The sequence below is a fragment of the Lepeophtheirus salmonis genome, chromosome 14 (assembly GCF_016086655.4).
Source record: "Lepeophtheirus salmonis chromosome 14, UVic_Lsal_1.4, whole genome shotgun sequence".
Taxonomy (NCBI): domain Eukaryota; kingdom Metazoa; phylum Arthropoda; class Copepoda; order Siphonostomatoida; family Caligidae; genus Lepeophtheirus; species Lepeophtheirus salmonis.
Genome location: NC_052144.2, coordinates 33,520,161 through 33,533,012, shown reverse-complemented (window position 1 = coordinate 33,533,012; position 12,852 = coordinate 33,520,161). Strand labels below are relative to the sequence as shown.

General features: G+C 30.4%; 1 protein-coding gene across 10 annotated transcripts in view; it reads left to right on the top strand.

The window, feature by feature from the left end:
• LOC121129836 (protein tramtrack, alpha isoform) overlaps positions 1-12,852 on the top strand; it is an 80,250-nt gene that overhangs the window by 51,483 nt on the left and 15,915 nt on the right. For 2 of the 10 annotated variants that reach the window (XM_040725555.2, XM_040725553.2), the window contains exon 1: positions 11,092-12,258. The exons of 6 other annotated variants lie outside the window; for them this stretch is intronic. The gene's annotated coding sequence lies outside the window, so the exon portion shown is untranslated. Of the gene's footprint in view, positions 1-10,936; positions 11,059-11,091; positions 12,259-12,295; positions 12,658-12,852 lie in introns of those variants that run through there. 2 more of the 10 variants (XM_071893469.1, XM_071893468.1) reach the window with 2 other exon arrangements.

The following is a 12,852-nucleotide window of genomic DNA, read 5'->3' as shown; positions in this document are numbered from 1 at the left end:
AGAGTACTAAAGTATCAAATAAACGCCCTATTTTAAATCTAACTGATGTTTATCAAACATTATTTTCGGTGACAATATCCTCAGCATCAGGTACATATAAACACTTGTGCCCCCGAGGAGCTACATAATATTCCTCATGGACAGCCATCCTTAGTGAAGACAAAGAATGAGAAAAAGGGTTAAGTCACTCACTCACTCACTCGCTCAGAAGAAGAAGAAGAAAAGAATAATAATAATCTGGGGATGAAGATCAAGGCGCAGTAAAAACAAGAGAGATGGAAACAGAAAAGGGTGAATGCACTCCATTACGTAATGTCTCAGGCCTTTTAAAAAAATGTTTTGAAGAAGGAGGCAACTACAGTCATAGCACATACGAACATACTCCATGACGATACCTGTAATAATAACAACAACTATAAACGATAATAAAGAAAATAATAATAATGCTTGAATCGTCTTTTGCTTCTAATTCACCTCCTAGTTAGTTAGAATTACTTATTTGTGTAATTAGTCGAGCAAGAAAAAAAGAAAATTAGATAATATATATACAATTATATTTCGTCAAAAAAGACATCATCATCATCATCGTCATTCCTTTATGTCATCATTTTTAGTGCCTTTATTACTCTTCTGTCTGTGCGCCTCAATGGAATATACAAGGGGGGAATCAAGGCCATTAATTCTGAAGGTCAAAACTCCGGGACAACATATAATATATATAATTTCAAGGCCAATAATACAAAAAATTTTGTCTTCATTCAAAAAAGGAAAAAAATTCCTGTGTGTGCTTTTTTTAACCATATCAAAATGAATATTTCTTCTTCTTTGAGAAAGGGGGAAAAAGGGTTTGACTACCTCAGGTTTTTTTTTTGTTTTATTACATCTTTCTAGAATTTTCTATGTCTTTTTTTTCACCTTTTTTTTCTTGCTTCTTCTAATTCTTTATTTATTATGAGATTATTGTTACCAACAAATCAAAAGATGCAAATCATTTTGTAATGTACAGGAAGTCCCCACATAACGCAGTTTCAAACACGCGGAGTCCGCATAAAGCCGTGTTTTTAATTCAAAGAAATAAAAATAAATGATTTTCGAAAAAAAATTGAAAAAATAAATTTTTTGGAAAAAAAAATTGAAAAATTAAATTTCAAATAATAATTATTTTGGATACTTTTTCCAAAAAATACACAGTTATTGAAAAAAAAATATTTTTTTTTGAAAAATATTTCAAATATTAAATTTTCTAGTAAAAAGGAAAATTACATTAATGTGAGGAGGGTCCCGCTCACCCCTTGCGAACCCCCCTGAATGCCTATATATTTATATAGTATAAGTGTTTACTTTTGCATGGGAGGGGAGAGTGTCCTTTAAGCATTTGGTTTGATACTTAGACTTTAAACTTTTGGTTATTTCTTATAAAAATTATACAAACTTGCAATTAAAAAGGTTGCTGAATAAATATTTCTCAGGCTCCGATTCTATAAATTGTATTGCATTCAATTGAATTAATTAAGAATCAAGTAAATACCTAATTAAGATTAAATTATACAATTCTTTTATAAGTATCTTACATAATTTCAAATAATTTATAATGAATAAAATGTGTTGATTGTTCACACCATACTATTAAAATAGTAAAAAGTGGACTTTGGAAAATAATTTATCCCATTTGACGGGTTTTAGTACTTAAAAAGTCCCCGTTTAACGCAGATTTCATATAATGCACTCTATAAGTAGGGACCCCCTGTAGTTAAATTTATTTTCTAAAATGTTGGATTCAAGGCAAACAAATTCCATTAGGTCTATTTTGAGTTGTACGTCAAGTTGATGTGTTCCTGTTAGGTAAATATACCTTTTTTAGGTTAGCTATAATTCGAGCTTTGAGAATTCGAACATAAAAATATTCTATTTTTTAATAATAAATAAGCGTCTGTAGTTGATTACTGTCCTTTTGAATTATACTTAGAGAAATTTGACTAACCATTAGTGTTAGTTTTCGGTCTGAAAATCCTAGACCGTTATGATTTTTAATTTGCCGAACTCATTCCGTCCTTTAAAAAAGTTAGACTCAACTGGTCTCAAACAAAAAGTCGATCTGAATTGATAATAATAAATCCCTTTAGATCGGTTTCATTTAAAACTAGATCTATACCGAATCTATAGATGAATTTTTGTTGCTCAAGTTGTAACCAAAAAATGGGATGAATCATTTTAAATATAGGATTTACAGTACTTCGAATAAAGATAATGCAATCATTGAATTTATTTAAATGATCCATATATCCTTGCTTTCCTTTTTAAAATAGTAGTATTATGTAACAACTTATAAAGTTCAAATGCCCGCAATGGCATTACACATAAATTGTTTTAATGAATCAAAATGAAATGAGAGCATCAATTAATTGTGAGTAATTGGAAATACCAATTTTGTAATTAAATAATACCTTTTTTGACAAAGAAATTGCAACTCGCACACAACATATGAAATTTTGAGTGAATTGAAGTCATTTTCCGAAAATTGAAGAGCTTTTTTCCCCCCCGAGTTGGAATAGTGATTGAATCCAACACTGATTTATAAAAAAAAACTTATATACAAATAGTGCTTATAAATTCTATCAACCCCTTTGAGAAGTATTATATTTATAACTATTTTCTGGATAATTTTTACTATATCCAAGAGACTCACAAGTAAGCCATATATTTATTACTACAAAATGAAGGCCATTATGACTAAGCACTGTTAATATATGAATGATAAGAAGAAAAAAGGCCAGACATGATATGTCTACTTCTGTAAAAAAAAAAAAATTTTTTTTTGTATACTTCTAAATGTTCTTAATGATACAACACATTTCTTTCATTGCTTGAATGAAGTCATCTATTTTTTTCTTAAGGTAAGGAGGAGATTGGAGGGTGTTGGGTAAATAAGAAAAAAATAAAATTTTCTCTTCCTCTGATTTATTTTTAAAAAAATGTCATTTCGAGTTCATTTCCTTAAATGGATATTTATAGAAAGGAAAAGAAGGAGACAAATTTTAAAAACATGTGTAGAGAAAGAGAAAAACAGGATGCTCAATTTTGCTTTTTAAATGGCTTACATAGGTAGCTGTGTACATATGAGCACTTACTATGCTCTAAAAATAGCATCTACATCTACATATCCTCAGTTCATATCCTTTTACAAAGTAAACATTTATTTTTTTAATAAATAATAATACATTTTTGTTAGATGACGTTCCTTGCTCAATTCAATTCACCCAAAACAAATTATATACTTTTCTTTTATTTTGTACAAGACGTGGGAAAACATTTAATTTTTTCTCCTATTTCCCAATAATTGATTTGATTTCTGTTTGATTTCTATTTATCTATAAGAATAGTTTTTTGCTTTAAATAGTATTTGAGCTTATAGACAGATGTGCTTCACACATGCAACAATTATCTTTTGTAAGAAAAGTCATAATATGTAATATGAGAGGTTTTAAATCATTGAGTTTTAATAAGGGTAACAAAATAATATCGACTCATTATCATAAATTTGAAAGCAGTCAATATTGTGGCTACAAAAAATGTCATTGAAGAGGAATTCAGATAGAAAACTGCACTCTTGCCAATTTTTTATGGGTGCACTTCTGTAAAAAGGCATTCATGCTATTTAAATGTCGTTTTTTTTATGTTTTTTGTTTTTTTGGAGGGGGGTTATAAATTCATTAGAGTTTTTAGTAATGACAGAAATAGCACATTTTTTTCAATTAAGGTATTAATGTGAGAAAAAAAGAAAATTCTAGGATGTTTTTTTGTTCACTACAGGGGAGTCACTTAGGGACGGGGGGAGGGGGGTTGAATTGGTTTGAAAAAAAATATCCAAAAATTACAACTGTCTCGAAAAAAAATTGAAAAAATTACAAATGTTAAATTTTTTGCAAAAAAAAATTTAAAAAAAAAAAAGCTATTGGCAAAAATTAGATTCTTTTGAAAAAAAAAATGCAACCGTTGATATATTTTACAGGTAAAAAATTCCAAACTATAAGCAAAAATTATAATTATTGGAAAAAAATTCAAAAATCCCTATTTATTCTTAAAAAAATAAATATTTGGGAAAAAAATTTCAAAAATCCTAATCTTTTCTAAAAAATTAGATTTTTTTGGGAAAAAATTTCAAAAATTAAATTTTTTCTGAAAAGCCAATTGTAAAATAAAATTTTTAGGAAAAAAATTTCAAAAATCCAATGGATTTTTTTCAAATAAAATCCAAAAAACCAAGCAATTACAAAAAAAAAAAAAAAAAAAAATCCTGCGGACGCCCATGCATCTTTTGGGTTAGCACTACAAAAAGTTAACCGACTTCTGATTTGGACCAAACTTATTTAAATGACCAAGTGACTATATAAATCATCGGTCTAGGATTTTCAGACTGAAACTCAACACTATAATATTAATAATTACCTTTATACATATTTATAGAAAAATAAGGACTTTTCGTCAATATAAACTATCCATTTCCTATAAGTTACAAGCATCTATGTCTATAATGGAAAAATGATTGATCTATATACATACAAGTACATTCTACAGTTGTTAAACATCAGACATCCTCCCTGCACACACAGCCATATCCTTCTTCCATTCCTCTTCCCCCTCCCCCGCCCTTTAAATTATATATACCTACATATATAGTAATATTTAAGTCATTAATTAAATTTTCACCTGTGCAAAATATACATCTATTCAAAAAGACATTACGTTTCATGATTCATCAGAAGAGAGGAGGAGGAAGGGGGAAGGAAGGGGAAAGGGAAGGTTTCAAAACACATCCTCTATTCCTAGATATACTATGTAGCCCGTCAGCACAAAAGAAAGCTGAAAGAATTTTTCTCAAAAAATTGAACGTGGATACCCAGAGGGGTCCACAGGTTTATATTTTGAGGGGCCTTGGTTTCTTAGATTTAAAAAAAAATCAAAAAATTAAAGTTTAAATATAAAAATTTTCGAAAAAAACTTCAAAAATCCACAGCTATTCATAAAAAAATATTTTTTTTGGAAAAAATTTCAAAAATCCATAGCTATTCTCACAAAATTATTTTCTTTGCAAAAAAAATTTAAAAATCTATAGCTGTTCACAAAAAAATAAATATTTTGGAACAAAATTTCAAAAGTACACTACTATTCACAAAAAATTTCAAAAATCCATAGCTATTCTGACAAAATTATTTTTTTTGGAAAAAAAAAATCAAAAATCTATAGCTGTTTACAAAACAAAAAAATATTTGTAACAAAATTTCAAAAATACACTACTATTCACAAAAAATTATATTTGGAAAAAATTCAAAAATCCAAAGCTATTCTCAAAAAATTATTTTCTTTGGAAAAAAAAATTAAAAATCCCTAGTTGTTCACAAAAAAAAAATATTTGGAACAAAATTTCAAAAATACACTACTATTCACAAAAAATTTAATTTGAAAAAAATTTCAAAAATCCATAGCCATTCTCACAAAATTATTTTTTTTGAAAAAAAAATCAAAAAATCTATAGCTGTTCACATAAAAATTTAATATTTTGGAAGAAAATTTCAAAAATCCATAGATATTTACATAAAATTTCAAAATTAAACTTCTAATATATAATTTTTTGAAAAAAAAATTAAATATTAAATTTTTGGGAGAAAAATTTCGAAAAATCCATGGCCCTTCAAAGAAAATTAATTTTTTTGTAAAAAAGTTTGAAAAATGAAGTTAACTGTCATATACTAAACTTTTTGAAAAAAAAATCAAATATTATATTTTCTAGTAAAAAGCAAAAATTCCATCATTTGCTAGGGCTACAGGTGCCCCTGATACCATTTGTATTCTTCAATTTCATTAAACAAATTATTCTTTGCGGGCTCCGCAAACTCCACTTCGAACCCAAAATTGATAATCACAATACAAAAAGAGCAATTGACGGATTTTATTTAAAAGAGGTCATAACGCGGAGCCAATAATTATAGTCTCTTACTTCAAAAAAATTATTTAAACTATGATTAAAATTCTGAGGGTTCTGAACTCATCTCAATCTCTAAATTAGGATTTTCTCTTTTGCTTTATTTTTCTTGAACATTGTTTTTATGATGACGGACACCATATACATAGAAAATAGTCTCCTGTGTGTGACAAAAATAAAAAAAAATAATCTATGCACTACATTTATTTTGTGTATGTGTGTGTTTCTTGGCCACCCTCATGATGTCGTCTCCTTCCTCTTTCTTGTTCGCATCTACCCCTGTATTGTAGTTATATAGCTCTAACTAACTATAACACGAGGTTCTCCCTTCTGCTTCTTCCTGCTAGGCTAGGCCGATCAACCCTCACTTATACTTATCATACATTTATGTATTTTCCCTTATTTTCTTTATATATAATAGTAATAATAATTAAGAACAAAGTGGAACGAAAGAAGGGAAATATTAAGTAGAAGGAAACAGCATCTTGAGAAGCAGTCTCGCTCTTTCTTTCTTTCTTTTTTACTTCCTTCCTCCCTACAACTACAAGGTGCACCTTTTTAAAAAGCATGGGATAAGTAGATGCAATAGGAGATGAAGGGGGTGTTTAAGGAAGGAGGGGGGAGATAACCCCTTTCTTCTACTCTCTCTGTCTTTATTTCCTTGACTCTCAACAAATAAATAGATGAAATGTATACACAGTCAAGAAAGAATGGTAATAGGGATGAACGAACACTTCCAAAGTCCAATATACTTCGCTCACACAGGCAGACCCCTCTGCTAGCGTACTCACTCACTCGAAGAGGAGGAAGAAGATGTTAATGACCTTTTTTCGTTTATACATAGACATGGGAGTTTGTATTCCCCTTGCCTGTATTTCTTCTCCTTCTTACGTCATAACTTATACTACGTACATACATACACATACTGACAGTCCAAAAAGAGGTGGAATGCAATCTTTTAAGTATCATGTGCATGTTCCTTCAATGCATTTCTATGCTTGTATAATATACATATAAATGTTAGTGTTGGGTCAGGGTCTACAAATCCTAGCCCAGTCTGAGATCAATAGGATTTTTAGTGGACCTTTCCAGGAGCGTCCTCAAGAGATGGACTGGAGGGGGTGTAGCCCCCCAAGTTAAGGAATTTTTCGTTTTTACTAGAAAATTTTACATATGAAAAAAAAAATGATTATTAGAGAATGGCTATTGATTTTTGAAATCCCTAAAACCAATACTGACCGAACCACATGACCTCTTTTTTGGGCATCGGAAAGTGGTCACTACGATGTATATAAACAGTAACTTCTAATGGGTACTACCATTAGGTTGAACATATTTTAAAATTCAAAAATATGAGGCTGACAGTTTTAGGCGTTGGAAGGGCAGTACTGAAGGGGTATTAGACTAATTAAAAATGGGAAATATTTAGGATTAGTCTTTAAAAAATGTATGCCTTTGGAAAAGTAAATATATGTTTTCTAAAACGTCATTCGATTAAAAAGGAACCATATTATTTATTAATAAGGGTTTTGTTGTTTTGGGGGAAGGAATTATTTAATTTTCAAAAAAAAAAAAAAAAAAAAGTCATCTCAGATTAGAGTGAAAAAGTTAAATATCAGTTTCAACATTTGAGAAAAAAAATTATAACTTCTACACCCTACTAAAAAATATATATATACTAAAACGTACCCATATTATGTATTTTATTTCGATCCTGTTTAATGAAAAAAATCAACTTATTAAGTGAAAAATAACTTGTCCTCCAGAACCCAAGAATCTGGTCTGATCAGAATGAAATATAGCTCTAAGTACGTAACTTAGAATTTTGAACAACTTTTATTTTATGTCTAGGGCCCATCCATATATGTCTCCCTTTTTGAAATAAATACCCTGGTTATGAGTTTTGATTGGCGGGCATACATAGAATATTATTATATTATGGTATCTATCCTAGAACTAACCTCAAGAGGAGATAGTATTTATTAGTATTTTGACATTGACAAGATTTAAAAATACCTAAAATATTAATATATAAATTGAAATTTGTTTATTTGTGTGCTTCGTTACTTTTGATTTGACTTATATTTGAGGTAGATTGAAAATTGCCCTAACCCAGAAGAGTATGTATATGTATTATAAATTTATAAGATATAGTTGCTTTATGCCCTATTTTAAATCTTCTTTTTTTTTGTGGGAGGGGGTGGTTTTGAGGATTTTTTTAATAAAAAAAAATATGCGTTTTCTTCTGATAATTTTTAATCACATGTTTCATATACATAATTTTTCAAAAATTCCATGATTTAGGGGGGCTACAGCCCCTTCCTGTGGACACCTCTACTGAATGACCTGTTTAATATTTTTGAGGTTCTAAAAAACTGACATTGGCCGAATAAAGACTGAACCATTACCTTGGCAAATTATATAATTAGCAACATTCCAACCCCACCTCTTTTCCATAAGATACCAAATACTATTTAATTATACGTATGCAGCTTGCAGGTCAGGCTACGCACCTATGAAATTAAATCTTTATGAATATACCTATTCTTTTATAAGGTATTCCTACCAGATGTTGATCACCAATATAATACGCAAGTGGATTATATTTTTCGACACTCTCTGTAAAATTTTCGGGTATAATTTTTGTCACCATATATGACCATATTTCGTCGGAATTGATGAAAAATAAAAATTAAAGAAATGTCGTGATCCTGTTTTATCACATTTTATTTTCATAAATATTGATGTGTACGTACCAGAGGAATAATAATCAGAGTTAATTGCGAACTTTGAACAGTAAATATTAATATTTAGCCGGATTGGACCAACATTAATTAAACCTAAGTTGAGTTTAAATTAAAGGCAGATTAAATGTATTGGATTTATAATTCAAAAGGTTCGTACTTTAAATTTAAGTCGAATTAATGAAACGATCCTAAGAATGTTAGAAATTACCAAAAGCAACCAATGAAAATAGCATATGAGAGTATTCTTTTTTTGTAGTCATAATTGGTTTATAATGTATGCTTCTAATTTCTTTATTTGTTTACATCTATTATTTGAGGGGGATGCCCTCAAGCCTTTTGAGAATCTTAATGTAGGCCTCAGCTATGGAAAAGATGGGTACCTCTGACCTAGAGTAATGTCATATGAAGTTAAATGTGTTTCATATATTAATTCACAAATGTCGGTCTAAAGATTGAGACGGAAAAACTTGGTCCATATATGTATTGAGATCGATTTTTTTTTTGTAAACAATTATTTTTTAGTCTATGGTCTGAAGTGAAATATCGGTCCAAATGACTCGAAAAAAGATAACTTATGACGGAACCGGAAAAAAAATCCGGTGTTGAACCGATTCTCAATGCTACATACTAGTAATAAGTAATAATTGTATGGAAATACATATACAAATCCCGATTTTCGAGAACAAGAAAATACCGCACTATACGGGGAGTTAGAATAATTCCGAAAACAGCATTATGCGGGACCCCCCTGTACATTATACTTGATTGACTTAGTAAAACATATTTTTGGATATTTTTATTCTAAAGTTTGCCGGTCAAATGTTTCTTTAAGTATTTTTTCAACTATGCCCATTATTCTACGTACAGTCCTGTAGATAATACATCAATGAGAGAGGAATTTCCTCAAACATGTACCATAAACTAACGGGCCAATTTTGCATGTTCTTCAGTTTTTTGCCTTTTTTTGTTGTGTACCTTTATTTTGCTCCAAACCGGAATATGCGGTAAATCCCCTGTTCTTTCATGGAACAGGTTAAATCCCTCCCTCTCCTTTAGCAAAACGTCTTTTGTATCCGTATTTTATATTATTATCATCAGATATTTTATGGTTCTTACTACTTATGTAGTACGGGGGTATTGAAATGAAAATACACCTGACATTTACTTGCCTGCAATGAGTGAATAATGCACTCGGTTACAGTGGAAAAAGTCGTATCCAATTAAATAAGTACATACATAATAAATGCGTAAAAATGAGTTAGCATTATGTAAATAAAGGTATCAAAAGGGCCCCTGGTTTTCTAAAAGGCAAGAAAGAAACAAAAGAAGAAAAAAACCAAAAATATTCCTATTATATAATTACATTTAAGAAATGCATTTAATTTTACGGCAAATACCATCAAGGGTTATTGTACTCTCTCCCTCTTTTTTCCCATCTCTTTATATGCACTTGCCTTTTTAGAGTTCTTCTACGGTTCATCTTAGCTCGTTGTGTATCATCATCGTATACCGGGCGATACGTATTTTGTAGGTATCTACATTGTACAATAATCATCTCCCTCCTTAGGGACGATGAACTTATTCTAAAAAAAGTTATTTCATTATGAATATTCTCCCTATTTTTTAAAAGTAAAAAAATATATATATATTTGTAAGAGGAGAGAAGAAAAATATATTAATATACTTAAAATTCCGCAAAATCATTACTTCCCCAGAAAATTCTATAAATACATTTTTGTAGAAGGATAGGGGAGAGGGGGTTGTATAGAAAGAAAGAAAGAAAGAAAGAGAGACTGTTTGTTATGTCGTGTTTTTTTTGCCTCAATCCCCCCACACCACACACACACAAGTCATTTTCATCATGATTACAAATAGTACTACTACGTACTATCCCATGTTGTTAATACTACTATAGAGTACTGTAGTAGGACCAAGCCGGTTAATTAGGCGTGTAAAACGCCTGCCCGCAATAGTAGTAAGTTCGGCAGGTATCCTGTTGCTTTAATAATGCTAATGCAGCAACTCGCTCGCCTTTATCCGTTGTTTGTTGTTGCGGTCTGCTCCTATTGCAGTGCTGCTATTGAGGATATTTCTCCTACCCGCTCCTCCTCCTCCTCCTTATGCTTGCTGTTGTTTGTTGACGATGATGTGATATCTTCGTATTAGAGCTCGTACTCCTCGGCTTATTCTTATTATTTTTGTACAAATAAGTTTGTTAGGGTTAAGGAAGGAGCAAGTCATTTCAAACATACATGTTCATTTGTACTATATGTATTCAATATTTATTTTAGTCATTGAATTTGACAATATATTTTAGGATATTTTCAAATGGTAAAGTATTTTTAATACATAGACTATATTGTAAATCCTAGTCAAAAGTTTTTGTTGTGTGTGACTATATTTTTTCCCTCTCTCTCTCTCTCTCTATCTGTGTGGATTTACAACCCCCCTTACCTGAATAATAATAACAATAAAAAGGGTTGATAACCTCCTTACCTGAAGAAGGGAAACATTACTATCATTCTTTTATATCAATCGTATTTCATCTTTAATGATAATTATTAGTGATTTTTTCATTTCACACATGTTATTTGACAATTTATTAAAATATATAAAATATTAATTTTGATAGTTTTTTTCTCCCAATTTTTCAAAGTCATCGACCTAAGGATTTTTTTCCCCGTGTTGTCTTCTAATATCAAACTTGTTTTACAAAACATTACATATTATTATAATGTATTTACTTAGTTATGACTCTTGCCTTCTTAATTGACTAACTTTTAACTAAGGTCATTATCATTTGATTAGTTTTGGAGTGAGCCTCCACCCTCCATGAATTTGTACTTTTGTTCCATCCTTAAGATTGCCTAAAGTTAATTAACGCAGCAGCATCCGTGTATCTCATTCTCCATCAACAAATGAACAAATTATTATCATCATATTTTTTTATTTTTAAAGAAATATTTAACTGTATCAGGGGGCCCTTAGTTCAGTGACTTCATTTTGCATTATTAAGGCGCCCCCCTTCATCATCAGCGCCCCGTTTTTACCTGTTGCCTCAGAGGTCCTTAACCCTTGTATATGTATACATATGTGTGTGTGTATGTTGCTTTTTTTACCTGCCTTAAGGCATTTTAAAGGGCCTAACAACATATGTTGTGATGATGTTGTAGTCCATGGTGATGAATAAGAATCTCTCCGCACTCGGCGTGCCCGTGTCTAGGATTTTTTTAAATATTTTTTTGTTGTCTGAATTATATAATAATATTCCACCATCATACGACAGTTTCAAATCCAGACATGTGGAAGTGAGAACCTCTCTTCTTCTTGTTCTTCTACTCATTCTCTAAAACATTTTATTAAACTCAAAGTTACCAACCCGCAAACTGTCTTAGTCAAGATTAAGTCAACAAATTATTACTTATAATATAATTATATGAGCAACAACAATCAGTGGAATCAAATTCCCTTAAAAACAATCCATCCATTCTGTACTTGGGAGCAGCATACTACTCCTTATCCAAATTATCTGTAAGTTATACCAACTCCAAATGCCATTCATTTTATGTTGCACCAAGTACTGCATTTTCTACAAAGGGACCTTCCTTTGCATTGCCAAATTCTATCAAGGGGACATACATACATTCTTTGCCTACTCCTTCTTCTCCTCTTCGTTCAGAATGAGTTACTTTAGGGGGGGGGCCTCCATTACGTAATCAGGCACGACCGGTTTATCCTTTCTTAGCATAGTGTATAAGTTAAAGAAATATAACATTTTACCTGAGTTGAATGTACGTTTTTTCGTTGCTTTTTTTTGCTCAAAAATTCCCTTCGCCATCATTATCATCCTGGATGTGGTTTCCCGCATACTATCACAGGTGTATCTACATATATTTATATTATATAGCCTACTCCCCTTCTCTTGAATGTGTAAGTCAAAAAACCCATTTGAGTAAAGGGTTAAAAAATACCCTAACAGAGGGAAGAGGGTTGTAAAAAGAACATACATATTTATTTTTTTAAGGCAACAATTCCAGGTAGAAATTATTATATGTTATTTATTTCATATTTCTTATGAAAATTGCTTTTTTTTTTGTTCACGTAGTAATGCTTTGTTTTTTTTTC